This window comes from Bidens hawaiensis, unplaced genomic scaffold (genome assembly GCF_021521415.1).
Source record: "Bidens hawaiensis isolate Kalapana, Puna unplaced genomic scaffold, B.hawaiensis_p1.1 tig00013115_1, whole genome shotgun sequence".
NCBI classification, from domain to species: Eukaryota; Viridiplantae; Streptophyta; class Magnoliopsida; order Asterales; family Asteraceae; genus Bidens; species Bidens hawaiensis.
Window position 1 is genome coordinate 88799 of NW_027492105.1, and position 19841 is coordinate 108639.

At 33.2% G+C, this 19841-nt stretch overlaps 2 pseudogenes; both read left to right on the forward strand.

The window, feature by feature from the left end:
• Positions 1-3088: 3088 nt before the first annotated feature.
• LOC143543259 (UDP-glycosyltransferase 85C1-like) lies at positions 3089-5464 on the forward strand (annotated as a pseudogene).
• A 1365-nt stretch (positions 5465-6829) lies between these two features.
• On the forward strand, positions 6830-9219 carry LOC143543260 (UDP-glycosyltransferase 85C1-like; annotated as a pseudogene).
• The last annotated feature ends 10622 nt before the right edge of the window (positions 9220-19841 follow it).

Consider the following 19841-nt stretch of genomic DNA (forward strand, 5'->3'; position numbering starts at 1 on the left):
CCTCCGCATGCAAAAGTGATGTCACATTGACGATGAAGTGGGCTTAACTTAGATTGGCTTTACGCCCACAACGTTCAGTATAACACATACGCACATGCTCACACATACACTACTGCATACACATACTTAGGCACACACATACATTAACACTTACACATATTCAAGCATATACATACACTAACACACGTACGCGCGCGCTACACAAACACCTACTTACAGAGCACACTCTTACACCTTATACACATACGTGCAATAGCATACACGCTGGCACATGTATGTCATATGCACATACACTACTACCATGTATGTAGGGCTAGCATATCGTGTATACCCGTACACGATAAGACACGAACACGAAAACTTATCGTGTACCTGTATCCCAAACACGAACATGTTACCACCTGGTATACACGATAAACTATAAAGATCTAAAAACTAGATGAATAATAGGTAGGTAGTAAATTGAATTCCAAGTAGATAAATTAATAACTTACTAAGTAGGGTTAACGATGAGGTAGCAAGCTGTGGGAGAAAGCACTTGCGGCTGCGGGGCTGGAGGAAGCACCTGTGGCGGCGCTGATGGCCGGAGAGGGCCTAATGGCCGAGATGGAATGCCGTGAGTTGTGACGGGTGAGAAATAGAAAGTGAGAATGTTTTAGGAATTTAGGGTTTATGATAACTTATATATATATATATATATATATCTAACCAGGTACTTAACAGGTAAATTCGTGTCTGTCTGTTTAGTACACGAAACATGTTAAAGCTTTACCTGTTACCTACTAAAGTCGTGTAGTTACGTGTCGTGCATTCGTGTCTCGTGAATAAATTGCCAGCCCTACATTATGCACACACACACTCACAAGCATGCATGCACTAACACATACGAGTACACACTCTACACGTACACACTAACTAAGACGCATACGCAGATACAAATACGTATACACATTATGTAAGTAACAAAAATAATCCTTAATTATAAATTTTTCTTTTTATTATATTGTGTTCATAACAATAATATTCTTATATTATTAAAATTATTTAACCATTAATGTTATTAAAATTATAAACTATATTTCAAAAAATTATTTATATTATTATTACTTATAATTAGTAGGTTTAATAGATAAACTATTTAATTATTATTGCAGAATCATACCTTTTTTCTTTATTATATTAGTCAACTAGATGTATTAATGATTTAATAAAAAGAATTTCAATAACTGTTTCAACATTCCTCGGAAAATTATCGGAAGGTTTATATATTTCCGACAATTATTAAGAAAGTATTAAATTTTCCTTTATTAAATTGATGTATTAGATTATCTAATCTACCTATATTCTAATAAAGAAAAATAAATGTGGACACTTGTCATGTTTTGGTTAATTCTTACAATTTTTTTCCCTCCAAAACTAATATACCATAATATATGTAATAAATCAATAATGATTCACTTTCCTTTTAAACTATATTTATATAATATCTATATATTTTTATAAATATTAACATGTTATTTTACTATATATTTCAAAATACTTGGTGAATTTCAAAAATCAACAACAAATCATGTTTCTCAAATGAAAATTGTTTCGGGTTTTTTGTGGAACTTAAATTTGATTTTATGGGTCAAAAGTTGGTAAATAGATTGTTTAGTACAAGTTAACTGCATTTAGGTTAAAATTTGTAACGGGTCAAAAATGAAAATTTTGAGTATTTTTAAAAGTTTGAGAATGCAAAATAGATTTATCGTCAAATTTGTTATGGGTTCAAAGTGTTTACTTTAAAATGTCAAAAGTATGAAAGTTAGAAGTTTAAACATGATTCGGGTTTCAAATTTACTTTTAAGGACATTTTTTGAACTAATCAAAAGGTTCGAGATTTGGCAAACTGACTATTTTTCCCTCAACTATTAAAATATAAGAAAAGATAGCGAATATTTTCGACATGCCACCCCATGCCTATCAACGCTTCTAACTTTTATCAAATGTTGTACTTTCCTTTGATGAGTGATAAATTGAAAAATATATCAATAAAGGTAACGCTCCTTTTTTATTTAGGCTGAGTGGTTAGAACTATTATTGTATGAGAAACTTTATTTCCCAAATTGGTTCATAACCAAAAGTCTTTCAATTATACATATATGGCACTGAGAATGAATTTTTCAATAGAAAGATGCATTCTCGGGTACGTTTTTGCACAGACATTTTTTTATTAAGTTCATTTAAAAAAAATCATTTTGTGATATAAATAAAATCAATTTATGTACACATTGTATAGATACAAGCATAGATGTAATACATTTTTTTTTCATATACGCTATGTAATTATTTTTTTTACTTATAATTTTATAATTTGAATTATTTCGTGTGTGACACGGGCTCTAAAACTAGTAACCTTAATAAATAAAAATAATAATATGTTTACTATTGTCGGAATATTCATAAAGTTTTCAATAAGTTTCCGACAAAAACATAAAATTTTATTATTTTTCTTATTTAACTTATTAGATTAAATTTATCAATAAATAAATGGAAAATTTGTCGGTAGCGTATCGGAACCCTTTGAAAACTAGCGATGGAATTGCGAGGAATTTTAATTTGAAGCTGTTTGGTCGGAAAACTGTCGGAAAATATCATCGGATATTTTTCTACATTTTTTTGCCGGAAAAATCCCACTAAATTGTGGGAAATTGTATTTTTCGGTATTTTGTCGGAAAAATTAGTAGGAAACTTTCCCCTTTTCTAGTAGTGTTTATACGGCTACAAATACTTCTCACACTTCAAAATTTTTGTCTCCCTTTATATTTTAACCCTTCCCCACACTCCAATTATGTCACTACATTTAAAGCATGAATGGCTTCCAAAAACTGAATTTTGGCAGTGGCTAATATGTACAAATGATGCAGCACGAAATAACCAGTAGAATTAGAGGTATGCAGCATGCATGTTTGCATTTGCCGAGGGTGCCCCTCTCACCCTAAAACATTAATACATTTTATTTAAACATAAACAAATTCAAAGTATTATATATATAGAAAACAAGACCGAACCATATCACAGCATTCACCATAAAACTCACGGATTAATGGCTCCCCTACCGAGCATTGATCACGAGAAGAAGCCTCATGTTGTGTTCATACCGTTTCCCGCACAAAGCCATATCAAATGTAAGCTAAAACTTGCCAGGCTCCTGCACCAAAAGGGCCTCTACATAACCTTCATCAACACCCAAACCAACCATGAGCGACTCGTGAAGTGCGGCGGGACTCTCTGGCTCGAGCACACTCCGGGTTTTTGGTTCAAAACGGTTCCTGATTGTCTCCCTTCCGCTACACACAACATCGTTGATGAACTCTGGACCTACGTCCGAACCAAGTTCTATGATTCTTTTCTTGATATTGTACTTGGGGCTGAAACTCCGGTTACTTGTATCATTTGTGATGGTTTCATGACTTGCACGAACGCAATTTATGTTGCCGAGAAGCTTAAGATTCCGATCATGCTTTTCTGGACCGTGGCTGCATGTGGATTCATGGGGGTTTATCAGGCCAAAGTTCTTATGGAGAAACAAATCATCCCACTTAAAGGTCAGGACTCACTTAATTTCAATATACATTTAAGGAAATTTGGTCTGATTTTCGTATACCTTAGAGCAAAGGTAAGGTTGCTCCCAGTGATCAGGAGGTCGATTGGGTTTGAGTTGTGGAAACAATCTATCGTAAAAGAGTAAGAATGCGTTCATCAGATCCAATTCGGCCAGAAATTTCCTGAACCATGCACTTACTCCTTCACTTAATTTGTAGTGTAATTGGTTATGTTTCTTTATCCTATATGCTATATCTTGTTCATTGTGATTGCGAGATGCACTTTGATCGGTAAAATTAGAGGTTTGCATGGGTCGGTTTGGGGCGGTTTTAAGCCAAACTCATAACCATAACCAGCATGTAGGTTAATAGATAATCATAACCTTAACCGATCCATTATGGCGGTTTCGATTAATCGGTTTTGAAGGTTATACCGAGTCAGTTATGGTTCGGTTAACCGTGACCAAAACAATGCAATTGAGCCTAAAACTTTGGTACTAAATATTACCAAAAAGAAAATTAAAAATGACATGACATAATTCCATAAAATATATAATCTATAATATTAATAATATATATTCAAACAAATGATTAATGGATTAACTTTATAGTAAAATTAAATCATATAGTAAAAAAACTGAGAGCATTATTAGTTTGTTACCTTCTTTAATTTTCTCCAAAATATCGACGTCCTCTAATTATACTTCATAAAGTTGAGAATTTTCTAAATGGGGCGGTTCAGTTATGGCCGGTTTAAAATTATCTTTAGCCAAACCTGACCCGTATTTGATGGTTTTCAAAAATTCATTAAACCGACCCACCGGTTATGTCGGTTTGGTTATGTCGGTTATGGTTTGGTTACAGTTATGGCGATTAATTTGCACACCCCTAGGTATAATAGTTGTATTTACTTAATTTTTTCCGTCATTAATCAGATTTGCATTTTCTTGTAGATGAAATTTGTTTGACTAACGGGTATCTGAACATGGAAATAGATTGGATTCCTGGAATGGAAAGAATTCGTTTGAAGGATCTACCTCATGAGTTGGTACTAGTCACTAAACATGATAATTTTTTGTTTAACTGCCTTCTGGAAACCGTTCAAGCCGCGGATAAGGTCTCACACATGATCTTCCATACTTTTGAGGCACTAGAGGCCAGTCTCGTAAGTGAGATTAAATCCATATTTCCTAATGTCTACACCGTTGGACCTCTTCAATTGCTTTTGAACCAGATTTCACGAAAAGAAACTAGCATCTGCTATAGCTTATTGGAGGAAGAACCCGAGTGTGTCCAGTGGCTAAACTCCAAGGAACCAAATTCTGTTTTGTATGTCAACTTTGGAAGTGTGGTAGTAATGTCACTACAAGATTTGCTAGAATTTGGTTGGGGCCTTGTTAACAGTAACCAAAATTTTCTTTGGATTATACGTGCTGGTGGATGGGAAGCCTGTGGTTTTGCCCCAAGAACTCAAGGATGCTATGAATGAGAAGGGGTTTGTAGGAAACTGGTGTTCACAGGAAGAGGTGTTGAATCATCCGGCAGTTGGCGGGTTCCTGACTCACTGCGGTTGGGGTTCAATCATTGAGAGCTTGTCAGCCGGAGTACCATGCTCGCCATATCTAGGTGACCAGTGGACTAATTGCCGACAAATGTGCGTGGAATGGGAGGTTGGCATGGAGAACGGGAAGAATGCTAAAAGGGATGAAGTGGAGAAGCTTGTAAGGGCGTTGATGGAGGGATTAGATGGTGAAAGAATGCGGCAAAAAGCTTTGTAGTGGAAGAAAATGGCAAAAACGTCGACCGGTTTAGGTGGATCATCGCATTTGGAAACTGAAAAACTTGTTAATGATATCATCAAGTTAGCGAAAAACTAGATTTTTTTTGGTGTTAGCTGAACTCTTGAGCATTGGTTATATGCATAATAATTATGGTTATTTTAGTTACTGTTTGATTATTTGTATTACACTTCTAATACAAATAAGTGATCCTCTATTATATACATCCTAATGTGGTTTGTAACATGAAGGCCTCACCGCCTCAGTGTGGCGAAACATAAACCAAACAACTACAAAATAGCGTGATAACCAGAAGATAATCAACTAAAGATGGTCTAAGAGCAAGTTTGGGATTGAGTTTGAAAAATGTTTATTGGCTTATTGGTGTTTTCAAAAAGCCACTAAGTTAAAATATGTTTGGCAATCACAAATATGTTTTTTATTTTAGCTTTTTAAAAGAATTAAAAAGCACTTTTTCAAAAGCCCAAAATCTTGGTTTTCCAAAATGGATTTTTAAAAAAGCCAATAAGCCAATAAGCATTTTCAAACTCAATCCCAAACATAAACATGCTCTAAATCTTATCCGCAAATCTTATCGGTAATTACCTATGAATAATTGGCTTATATAATTCTACATCTATCAATGATTGTCGATATATCATCACTGAATATTTAAAAACCTTATAGTTTAATAAGTTGCATGCTCAGGGCAATCCATCAATGATGGCGGATGATTATTTGGCATTGATCATCTATGATCGTTAAAAATATAGCTCCTCTTTGTTTGATTATGTTTATCCATCGGTAGTGACGATCACCGATGGCGATGGATTCTCATGTTGTTAGTGAGCTTTTAATTAGTGAAAATCTATTTTCTCACGCAACATGAGGACTTGATTCTCATGTTGTTGAAATCAGAATGCATGACACGATTTGATTCTCATTAGGTTGAATTCAGAACTCGTGATCTTCACTTTAACTCTCATTTCTTTGGTGTTTCTTAATTAATACATGCTCTAGAAGATCTGTATTTATCAAGATTTTGAGTGGTAAATATCTATTTGTCCATGGTTTGTTGTTTAGTGGAATTCGTTGCATAAAAAATTGTTTTTGGATCCTATTAAAAAGATGTCACTAACAAGCTACAGATAAAGATTTTCCAGCTTTGTGTATCTTATTAATACACGCTCCACACGACTAGTATTTATCAAGATTTTGGGGGGAAAATAACTATTTTTCCACAATTGGTGGTATTTGCCCAAAATATTGTTTTCTAATTCCATTAAAATAACGTCACTAACATACTATAGTTATAAAGGTTTTGCTTGGAGAATCTTAATACACACTCCACACGTCTTGTATTTATCAAGATTTTGAGTGACTAAATAACGCTACTCGTCAACAAAACAAAATACATTATACATATATATGTGAGAGACAAATAAAACTAAAACATACGGATTAATGGATTCATTACCGCCTATTGATCATGAGAAGAAGCCTCATGTTGTGTTCATACCATTTCCCGCACAAAGCCATATCAAATGTATGCTAAAACTTGCCAGGCTCCTGCACCAAAAGGGCCTCTACATAACCTTCATCAACACCCAAACCAACCATGAGCGACTCGTGAAGTCCGGTGGGACTCTATGGCTCGAACAAGCTACTGGTTTTCGGTTCAAAACGGTTCCGGATGGTCTCCCTTCCGCTACACATGACACCATTGATGAAGTCTGGACCTACATCCGAACCAAGTTCTATGATTCTTTTCTTGATATTGTACTCGGGGCCGAAAATTCAGTTACGTGTATAGTTTGCGATGGCTTCATGACGTGCTCAAATGCGATTTATGCAGCCGAGAAGCTTAAGATTCCAATCATGCTTTTCTGGACCGTGGCTGCGTGTGGATTCATGGGAGTCTACCTGGCCAAAGTTTTAATAGAGAAACAAATCATCCCGCTTAAAGGTTAGGAGTCATTTATTTTCATATAGATTTAAGGAAATTTGGTCTGATTTCTATATACCTTAGAGCAAAGGTAAGGTTGTTGCCGCGTGACCAGGAGGTCGACTGCGTTTGAGTCGTGAATACAAACTCTTCTAAAAATGAAGGGTATATAAGAATGCGTACAACAAACCCAAGAATGGTCATTTCTTTACTACTTTTAATTCATAAAAATGTGAATATTTTCTCTAAGTATCTATACTTTATAGTATTGTATTTTCTGGTGTCTTTAAAATTAATATGAGCAAATAAATTTGTTTTTGATTTTTGTTAAGTAATTATCATAGCTCCATACTTCATCCTTGTGGAAGGACAAATGCGTTAGAAGCATCCAAGAACGACATGGCAGATGATGAGAGGCATAAATTCGTATGTGGTTTGTTTAGTGTAAATTAACAAACTAAACCGTTTGTGGTTTGCTTGTCACTGGTTCGCTAAAAGCTCGACAATGTTGAGTCTAAATTAAGTCCATTTCGTAAGCGAGCTTGAGCCCGATCTTTATATTCAAGTTTAAACAGGGTTGAGTGACCTGAACGAGCCTATTATATATTTATAAATATATAATAACTTTCACTTATACAATAAATGTATAATTACAGAATAAAATACATATTGTTGTTTGTATCACTATGACAAAATAACTAAATATGTTATGAATATAATTGTTGTTATCACCCTTGTTATGACTTGCTCACACTATTTAAGAGGGAGTAACACCGAGATACTCTTTTATTTGTAGTGTAATTGGTTATATATGTTTCTTTATCCTATATGCTATATCTTGTCCATTGAAATTGTGATACGCACTTGATCATTGAAATAGTTGTATTTGCTTAATTTCTCCTTAATTAATTAAATTTGCATTTCTTTTTCAGATGAAATTTGTTTGACTAATGAGTATCTTAATATGGAAATAGATTGGATTCCTGGAATGGAAGGAATTCGTTTGAATGATCTACCTCATGAGTTAGTACTAGCTACAAAACATGATGATTTTGTATTTAACTGCCTCCTAGAAACCGCTCGAGCAGCGGATAAGGTCTCATATATGATCTTCCATACTTTTGAGGCGCTAGAGGCTACTCTCGTAAGTGAGATTAAATCCATATTTCCTAATGTCTACACCGTTGGACCTCTTCAATTGCTCTTGAACCAAATTTCAGAAAAAGAAACTAACATTCGTTATAGCTTATGGGAGGAAGAACCCGAGTGTGTCCAGTGGTTAAACTCCAAGGAACCGAATTCAGTCATGTATGTGAACTTCGGGAGTTTGGCGGTATTGTCTACACAAGATCTGTTAGAATTTGGGTGGGGCCTTGTTAATAGTAACCAATATTTACTTTGGATTATACGTGCGAATTTGGTCGATGGGAAGGCTGCGATTTTACCCCCAAGAACTTGAGAAGGCGATGAAGGAGAGAGGGTTTGTAGGAAGTTGGTGTTCACAAGAAGAGGTGTTGAATCACCCGGCAGTTGGTGGGTTCTTGACTCACTGTGGTTGGGGTTCGATTATTGAAAGCTTGTTGGCTGGGGTGCCAATGATATGTTGGCCATATCTCGGTGACCAGTGGACTAATTGTAGGCAAATGTGCAAGGAGTGGAAGGTTGGTTTGCAGATTGGGAAGAATCCTAAAAGGGATGAAGTGGAGAAGCTTGTGAAGGCTTTGATGGAGGGATCAGAGGGCGAACGAATGAGGAAGAAAGGTTTGGAGTGGAAGAAAATGGCGGAAATAGCGGCTGGTTCCAATGGATCATCTCATTTAGATACTGTGAAACTTGCTAATGAAATCATCAAGTTAGCGAAAAACTAGATTTATTTTCTGTGTTAGCTAAACTCTCGAACATTGTTTATTTGTTTGATTATGATTATTTCGGTTAAGGTTTGATTATTTGTATTATTCTCTTATTCTGGAAACTTTAATAACTTCATATTTTCGTTTTGTAAGACAAAATAATCATGGTAGAATCAGCACTAATTGATTCGTTTATTATTCATTTTACATGCAATTACGTCTAATGTAAAACAAGTCTTTTGTTAAATTAGCAAACGAATTAAACTCCAACTATTTACTCAAAACATTTAAAGCTTGAACGGCTTCCAAGAATTGAATATTGGCATTGGTTACATGTACGTAATAACCAATAGAATTGGAGTTAGCTAGGTAGGTGCATGTCTGTAGCATAAAACCAATTTCACTACTCAACTTAATTTGGAGTTCAATGCCGTTTTAATAAATGCGCGCAGTTTGTTGATCAGTTCTTCACGTATGTAATAGAAAACATGAATGCTATGATAAACCCTTAAGTAAAACATACCTGTTACAGTAGGGGAAGTAGTAACCGCCCGGAGAAAGATGTAGACGACATGATTGTCAGCTTGACCGAGTTTCCCTTTAGGATGTATATTAGTGATGGGGATTAGGGTTCTTAAGAAACCGAATTATGGAGAGATAGGGGTCACGAATTTCTTGATGTGAGAGTTAGGTTTTTCTTATTATGATGTTAATTAATCTCTTCCATATATTTATATACACCTAAGGGAAAACCCTTAATTAGCAAGTAATGGTAATATGGTCCATCAACAATTACCTAGCTAATTATTAATAAGGTATGATTTAATTAATTTTGATCTATTATTATATAAATGATAATGATGGCCACACATAAATATATATATCCATATATTTATTCTTACATTCTCCCATTTGGCCGAATAATAATTTATTATGAGTATTAGATTACTCTGCAGATTTTAACACTCATTTTAGTTTTAAACTCAAACTGAAGCAGAGAAATACAGTCATTGAATTGAACATCAGCTCAAGACCCCCATTAATCATACTGCAGTTCTTGTTTAAAACCTAAGTAGTTATGATCAAAATTTTATAAGTAAGCCCTTCAAATATTTGATTTGTATATTAATTTGTCTATATGTCATTACGCATGCAGAACATATTTAAGAAACATACAAAATCAAAATTAATGAGGAAAATTAATAATTAGTCAATAATAATTAGTCATTCATATAATGATATACTATTATACATGGTCATAAATAATCCCGTCTTTATTATAAGCGCTTTCATAAGACTTATGGGTAATAGACCTTTAGTTATAGGATCCTTTAGCATATCATGAATGTATTCGATATGAGAATTTAGTTTTCTCAAATTCGTTCATAAACGAATAATTTATTTCATTTCAAAATTTAATGCAGCGCCTCTCGAACTGTCACTGTTTGAGAAAACATGGTAGCTGACTTTATCACAATAAGTCTTCAATACATAATTTATATGGAGTTAATAAACTTATGAGTCCAATGATAAATTTTCAACAACATTTATTGACAATTGTGTTGAGATTTAATCAACATATTATGTCATTAAAATTTATATTGTTGTTATCAGTTTATTATGACTCCTCCATGAGATAGAAAATATATACCAAAATTACATTTTCTTATTTTTGAATATGACAAAGTTTAGAGTAATTAACCGGTTTGAATTCTCACTTATTCTTTTAAATTGTAGTCCCTCGTTTCCTTTTAAATATATTTTAATACTCTTTTAGATGCTTCACATTAATCTAGACATATCTAGTGTGTTGCAATTTAAGTAATATCTGAACGAGTATAGACTTGTACCTATATAAGGCTTCTACTTAATGAAGCATAAGGAAATAATCTCAGTGATCCTATTATCCTCTAAAGGAGAGCATTATTGAGTGTTCATGCACAAGGACCCTTTTAAGTTAATACTTATAGAACAAAAATAATGTCCCTTCGGGTCTATCTCAATATATTATGATATCTATCACGTAAGAGATATCTCTTGAGATTTATCGTATCAAAGTATGTACAAACAATACTTAGACTTATGTAACATATGCTTGTCAAAAGAATGTCATCTATATAAGGACAAGTTTGTTTTTAATTGCTCCCACTCATCTTGAGGTAGGTACATTGATCTATTTAGTTGTTGATGAAAATTATTGTATAAAGGTTTCATCACATTTCTAATGTTTGCATTAACCCATAAATGGAATATATTGACTTACAGACTAAGTGTTATTTGACCTTCAGTTTAGAACTGCAAGTTGCTTTATGAACATGTAAATATGCAAACCAATTGTTAGGAAAAGTTGTTTAAATGTTCATGTAATGTAGCTCTTAAATATTGTAAGCTACTTGAACAACAATGATGATCCTCAAAGAAATCTTTTGTAATATGGGAAAGATTCTTTGATGATTTATTCCCTCTTGAATATAACCTTTAATAATCAATCGTGCTTCTTAGTGTCTTAACGTTTGTATTAGGATTTAGTTTAGTTATGAACACTCTTAGGTGATTCAACCAAATCCCAAACGTTATTCTGACTTATAGAATTTAATTTATATATCTAATAAGAGTTTTATTCCATTCAAAAGATTGATTGATATTAATGGTTTAATTAGAAAATGTAGGATCAGTAAACTTTTCATCATCCATTTCAACTTTAGTTAAGGAGGTTATATAATCATCAAAGTTAGTAGGTTTTTAAAAAACAAGATGACCTCATGAGTTAATTATTGGGTTTATTAGAAGTTTCAGTTTTTTATGGATTAGCTCTTGTTTAGGTTGCTATCATTTTCAGGATTCTAAGTGTATAAGAGTTAGTGCAGTATAGTGTACAAGAGGTGTAATCGGAATTAAATTTAGAGTAAAATTTAATGACTCTTCCCCCCCCCCCCCCCCCCCCCGCCTCTTGTACTTCTGATAAGTCATTTTAAGGACTTTTACTGCTCCAACTAACCTTAGAAACCTTTAGGAAATTAGCATGCTTAGGGTCAATATTTAAAGACCAATAGATTCTAATGGAAAAACTAGTCGTTGTAGTTTCTCTTGTTTTGAGGATTACTTTAGTTATGATAAGAAATCTGATTATGCTCATATTTAAGTATCAATGAAACTTTTGTAAGAGTATTGTTAAATTCTAAGGAGATAAGTTATGATGAAACAATTTTGTGTTGGAGCAATGTCATGTACAAGAGGTGTAATTTAGCTAATATCAAGTTTTCACCCCCACCTCTTGCAAATCTTACAAGTTATGATTAAGACACTTAATGCTCCCACTGATATTCGAATCTCTTTGAAAGCTACATGAGAAGTTTCAATGATGTACGTGACATAGGAACATTTCATTCATATACTAGACTTGGTTTGATTTCCTTAACGTCTATATGTCATAAGAAACTTAGGGACATATTTAGAAGGAAGCATGTTAAGTATATATGAATGGATCTCTTTAAGACCGTGGACCATAGAAGTCAGATTAGATACAAGTAAATAGTCGTTAAATGACAACTTATGTCTGAATATTCCATTTGGAATAAGTTCTATGAATGTCAGTGAAATATAACTTTGGGTGGACCCATGCTTATTCCTTAAGCCTAGTATTATTGTTATGGCATTTAACACATGATTTAAAATCACTTAGAATGAGATTATATGAAAAATCATCCTCATCAACCATGTCATGATTTCTCATGAAATTTTGGTTTCAATGGATGACTTTTATTGATCTCATTTATCTTTTGTTGAAATTTTAATTTTCAGGATAACAAAAGTTGTGAAAGTATATAGTATCAGCTAGTTCTAAAAAATTTCAATCCAAATATCGATAACAAATAATATGAGAGTTTAATGTAAGAGTAACTTTATGTTGACTATGCAAACCTCACAACTGTCATAACGTAGCTTAAGTATTGATACTAAATTCTGATTAAACATCATAATTTATAAGGTATTCTAAAGCATAACTAGAACAGTTTATGATAACTTGAACATTTAATTTTGTCACCAACACTCATGTTAGTTATTCGTTGATTTTTGGTAAGGAAACATATAAAGAACTAAAATCAACCTATCATGTGTAAATTGGAATATAGAATTAGCCGACTTAAATATCATGAATATGTGACTACTGATTTTAGCTAACAATTCTTTTAAATTATGGAAAATCTCGTTGCTTATGCCTAGTAAAATGGCATATATATGTAGCGAGGCTTCTCTTTAGAGAACTTAAAACTAGAAGTTATACTTGTATTTTGTCTATGAACCTTAGAATTGTCCTCTTTTAGGTTTTAGTGGTGGTGAGTTGAATAACATCTTATTTTCCAGTACTAGATATTTTTTTTCTTGTACATATGTTGCTAATCAACACACTCATTTTTCTTTGGTACTTCTGAGTGTTATAGTTGTTTCTTAAGGCATCAAATTGAAAAAATTTAGTGTATAATGTACTAGAAAAATTATACTTATTTTCATGTGTAAGCCCTGAATTTTATGGGTCATGTCATGATATTGTACATTATGATGTATTCAATAATGTCATTTAACCTTATAGTTAGAATTTAGAAGAAATGCATACATCTTAGGAGTTATTTTGATTATTTTCTAGATATTAGATTAGTTTTAGTTTTCTAGTTTTAGGGAAAACTAAAACTAGAATAACTCTATTTGATAGCATGAGTTTATTAATTATCATAAGAGATATTGTGTTTGACTCATCTCATTTATCATGCTCTAGGTTTCTTCTTTATTACTATTATTAGAAGGAGCAATTTGATGGTCATGTCTTGAGAAATAATAAAAATGAGAAGAGCTAAAAGTTAATTAAACTCTTTATGAGGCAAAACATATTGGGTTTGAAATTAGAGTGGATGATTTGAATGAGAGTAATTTCTAAAATTATAGTGAGTAATGTAATGGGATATTCAAAGTAAGATAGATTAATTAGAATGATCATTAGATTAATGAAGAATCATTAATTGTGAGGATCATTATATTTTGTTGAAGATGTGATATGTCTATTATTAACATCAAACTAATAGACAACTTAAATTAAAAGTTCTACTTAAATAAAAAATAAATCACCTTTGGGCAGAATTAAATTTTATTTTAAGTATATGTGCAAAACAATTGTAACACATCCCCTTTGAGCAGAAGTGAAACAATCATTTTAATTATGCACGAGTTAGTTTTGCTTGAATTAAATGTAACTCATCACCTTTGGGCAGAAGCGATACATTTAACTTATGTTATGCTAAACTAACACGGCTTGTATTAAGACTTGAATGATATGCTAGATGTAATGCATCACCTTTGAGCAGAAGTTTACATCAACAATTTATTCAAGTTTAAGCCTTTCTATGTTTTGTAAAATCAATATATATATATATATATATATATATTATAAGTGTCTTACAAAACATTATATATATATATATATATATATATATATATATATTATAAGTGTCTTACAAAACATTAATTAACTAATAGCAAATCGTGTTTTCGGTTTTATGAGATCTCGAAAATTATGAGTTCTCGGTTAACACTTGAGTTTCTCGAAAATTATGAGTTCTCGGTTAACACTTGAGTTTTCGGTTTTATGAGATCTCGAAAATTATGAGTTCTCGGTTATCCCTTGAGTTTTCGGTTTTATGAGATCTCAAAAATTATGAGATCTTGGTTTTTAATGAGATCTCGGTTTTAACCAAGATTTTGGTTTTAATGAGATCTCGGTTTTAACCAAGATTTCGGTTATAATGAAATCTTCAGTTTTAACCAAGATTTCATTGAACACTCAAATCCAAATTATTTAGGGTAATAATATTTTGGTTCAAATTCTTTAGGGATTAATTTTATCTCCAAGATTTGTTTTAATTTTGAAATTTATAGATTCCATAATTATTCAAAATTTAAAATCATTGAAGATTTGTTTATTTAATTATTTTAGGAAAAACACAATCATAATCCGAATCTTAACCAAAATATGTAATATTTTTCAAAAAAGTCACGATGAACACGAAGAACACCACGAAAAACCATAAAGTTTTTAATAGGTTTTTAATGTGAAATTGGTTATAACATTGTTTTTAAACAGTTTATATATAACCAGAGTTCAATAAGTTCATAAGAATTTAATGATAATAAAAAAACAGAATTCGGGTTTATCAGATTTTAGTTCATGTATTCTGGTTTAGATCCAGATTAAGGGAAAACATAAAGAACTGATTAATCAACATCGCTTTGATACCACATGTTGATTAGTTCTTCACGTATGTAATAGAAAACATGAATGTTATGATAAACCCTTAAGTAAAACATACCTGTTACAGTAGGGGAAGTAGTAACCGCCCGGAGAAAGATGTAGACGACATGATTGTCAGCTTGACCGAGTTCCCCTTTAGGATGCATATTAGTGATGGGGATTAGGGTTCTTAAGAAACCGAATTATGGAGAGATAGGGGTCACGAATTTCTTGATGTGAGAGTTAGGTTTTTCTTATTATGATGTTAATTAATCTCTTCCATATATTTATATACACCCAAGGGGAAACCCTTAATTAGAAGTAATGGTAATATGGTCCATCAACAATTACCTAGCTAATTATTAATAAGGTTTGATTTAATTAATTTTGATCTATTATTATATAAATGATAATGATGGCCACACATAAATATATATATCCATATATTTATTCTTACACAGTTTAGTTAAAATATCACTTTCAATTCAGTCTTTTTCTGGTTTCAATTCAATTTTTTCTGGTTTCCATTTATTTTTTTCTTTATCTAAAACACACTATGCGGCTACATCCTTTTTATCAGTTCAGTCCAACTAGGTATATATCCAACTTAATTTGTTTTCCTATTAAAGAAAAGAGCATTAAGGTCATTTTGCTTAGATACAATCAATTAATTAAGGTACATGTCTTAGTGAAAACGATAGTATTATCACAGCTTGAGCGTCGGTCTCTCTTCATACGTTGTGGAGCAAATTATGTCAAGAACCTCACAAAGTTTAAGGTGATCACCTTTTTTTAAAAAAAAATCTAGCTTTTCAGCATGATTGATCAGAGAGCTTTGTTGTTACTTCATTGACAGTCAAAAGTATTCTATTCACATTGCTTGATAATGTTAGACCCCTCGATCTTTTCTGACTTCTGATCACACTTCGACTTCTTGGATACCATAATCAATCACCAAATATATTACCAATATAGAGACAATATATATTGAACAAACAGAAATTTAGATTGATTAAACACAGTGTATGTTGATGATAATGATTTTAAAACCTCTTAAATGTTCTTCGTATATATACAACTTGAAAGGATGTGACGTTTCATAGAACGGTTATGAGATAACTGTTTGTAAGTGTCATCCCTATATTCAAGCGACTGATAGATATTAATGTTTGTTAGCATGCAGCCCAACAAACATTAAACAAGCCCATTACAGGACTTAAACCAGCCCCTAACGGGCCTAATAGTTTCTGCCCAAACGGGCCAAGACACAAAACGAACTAGAAAACAAACAAAGTAAATCGTACTAACAAATAATGAAAGACACTAAATACTAGCAGCAAGCCCAAATGAATTAAGGATAACATTTCCCCCCCTAATTCATTTGTCCTTCAAGTTCTTCACTCGTTTGGATCTTCATTAATGAGCGTGTAGACGAGATCGTCTTCATTCGGGTCCTCGCTATCCAAACCTGGCTCCCTTTTAAATTGAACTTGAACATTCTTCGACCCGCTTGGTCCGAAACTTGGTGGGAAATCTCCAACTGTACTTGTACTATTTTTCCCCCATGCTTGGCTTGCATCTTTCTTCCCTTTGCTTGTTTCCCCCAAACTTTGCGTCACTTTTACCAACGTGATAATACCAATCTATCATATCAAGATAGTTCACATAGGCCAACTTTAAGGTCTTTCCATCACCAAACTCATATCCCAATCGAATAGCCATAAGAGCCCATTTATGATCTTCACACACGTGTTCATAACCACCTTCAACATTTACCAAAACATATAAATTCAAAAGATTAACCTTCTTACCGCTTGCCAATACCGGTAGACATTCTTCGGGCTTCTCGATCTCCAAATATTCTTTCACAAACCAACTTATTAATCTATCGAATTCTTCTTGAAATACTTCTTTATTCTTGATGAGCCTTTCATGTATTTTCACCAAATCAAGAAAGTCCATATTACTTTCTCGTGAGATATCTTCGTCAAACTCTTCAATAGACAAATTAGGATCACTTGAGACATATTTCCAAACATCATCTCTAAGGATATGATGTGTAACATGGGGTTTTCCTTTGACGGCTTCCAATTACCTTGCCAAAGCCTTCTTTGCTTTCACAAAACGAACTTGTTCCTTCTTTACGAGTTCTTCTTCCAGTTCCAACTTAATTTCCTTTTCATGAAATGAACCAAGTTCCTTCATAATCTCATCAAACTTCTGATTATATGCTTTAGACAGCGACTCGTCACTTGATTCGACCCCTTTTTGACTATTAACCCAACACATATAATCTTTTTCCAATTCAGATTCGCTTCTTTCACCAAATGATTCTACCACCCTGTTATCCCCCCCCCCCCCCCCGGGCATCTTTTATAACACACCGATCACCAAGAATCATCGTCTCGATTTCTTGAGACAACAAATGATTCATACTTAAGATGTTCTTATATGTTTCGGGGATATAACTACACATGGGATTTTTCTTTGACCTTGCATCAACCGGTACTTTTACTTCTCCAAGACCATGAGAAAACACAAACTTTCCTGATTTCTCTTGGTCTTGGATTCCAAAAATTCGTTTAAACTTTACAAACAAACTTTTATTACCGGTAAGGTGATTTTTGGCAAGAGGATCAACATACCAAATTTCACTAGGGTTTCTGACTTCTGATCACACTTTGACTTCTTGGATACCATAATCAATCACCAAATATAATAACAATATAGAGACAATATATATTGAATAAACAGGAATTTAGATTGATTAAACACAGCGTATGTTGATGATAATGATTACAAAACCTCGTGAATGTTCTTCCTATATATATACTACTTGAAAGAACGTAACGTTTCATAGAACGGTTATGAGATAACCGTTTGTAAGTGTCATCCCTATATTCAAGCAACTGATAGATATTAATGTTTGTTAGCATGCAGCCCAACAAACATTAAACAAGCCCATTAAAGGACTTAAACCAGCCCCTAATGGGCCTAAATAGTTTCTGCCCAAACGGGCCAAGACACAAAACGAACTAGAAAACAAACAAAGTTAATCGCACTGACAAATAACGAAAGACACTAAATACTAACAGCAAGCCCAAATGACTTAAGGATAAAAATAATGCCACTTTCGGAAATTCTAAGCTTATCAAAGTGTCACTTCTTTAGTTCTTAGAATTCATAAAAAGGAGAAACTTTCCATAATAATTTATAGTATTTTCTCCAAATAATTTTATGAATGAGTTTGTTTATTGATTTTTGTTAATGTTAATGTTATCATACATCTATACGTGCTAATCATCCTTGTGGAAGGACAAATTAATTAAAGTATCAACGGCAAAATGGCGGACAATTATATGAGATTTAGAACCAAGATAATCAATGTGGGATGCTCATTTTTTTACTCCATGTTGTGGGGCAGCATTGGGGGCAGCTTGAGGGGCATTACCTCCCCAAACACCACGCTAGGACGGTAAAATGGGGGTGGTATGAGCTAGGGGATCCAACATGTGGTTAACGGGATGGCAAGGAGTGAAAGGTGGGCCATGGCTACTTCTCTCTCTCTCTCTCTCCCATACGTATGTGTGTGTATAATGAAGGAGGGTTTTAAAGTCTCGTTCCCTACGTGGTGATGACGTGAAGGGGCGGTTCCACAACACATAGCCTAACCACTATCCAGATAACTTTCTTGAAACAAATTATAAAACCATGTTTTCATAATCACCTCAGTAACCACCATTGAATCCGACGAAATGCACTTGATACCTCGTTCTTAGTTGCAGAAACCCTAAACTAAGGAAGATCTGAACTGTTTTTATTAGAAAATCACGATCTAGAAATGGTGGTGGTAACCTAGTGAAGTGTGAACCGATTTCCATTTTTAAAATTAAGAACCGGTGATGGCACCATCTAGAAACACTTTACCCTATGTTGTGATGGTGCGACTTGCTTGATTTTCAAGTCCAGGAACCGTGGTATAATAGCACCTTAACTAAATAAATCCCAAATTTTATTAACCAAAGAAAACTAACGCAAAAACTTGATTACAACTCTTGCCATAGCTCACTCGGTATATCTAGATTAACCTACACACGTTATACTCCAACTACGATTGCTAAATTACTAACACTTTAAATAATATTCAAATCACTAGGTTAGGATAATTAGCAAACTTGTTATATCCAAACTCTACTGCCTATTCAAATCACTTTAAATAAGTTTCGGTATCATTATTTGTGGCCCAAGGTTCGGTAACTAGTAAACAAATTTCTCTTTAATTAAATCAAATTTGCATTTTATTTATTTATTTATTTTTGTAGATGAGATTTACTTGACAAATGGGTATCTTGATATGGAAATAGATTGGATTCCTGGAATGGAAGGAATTTTTTGAAGGAT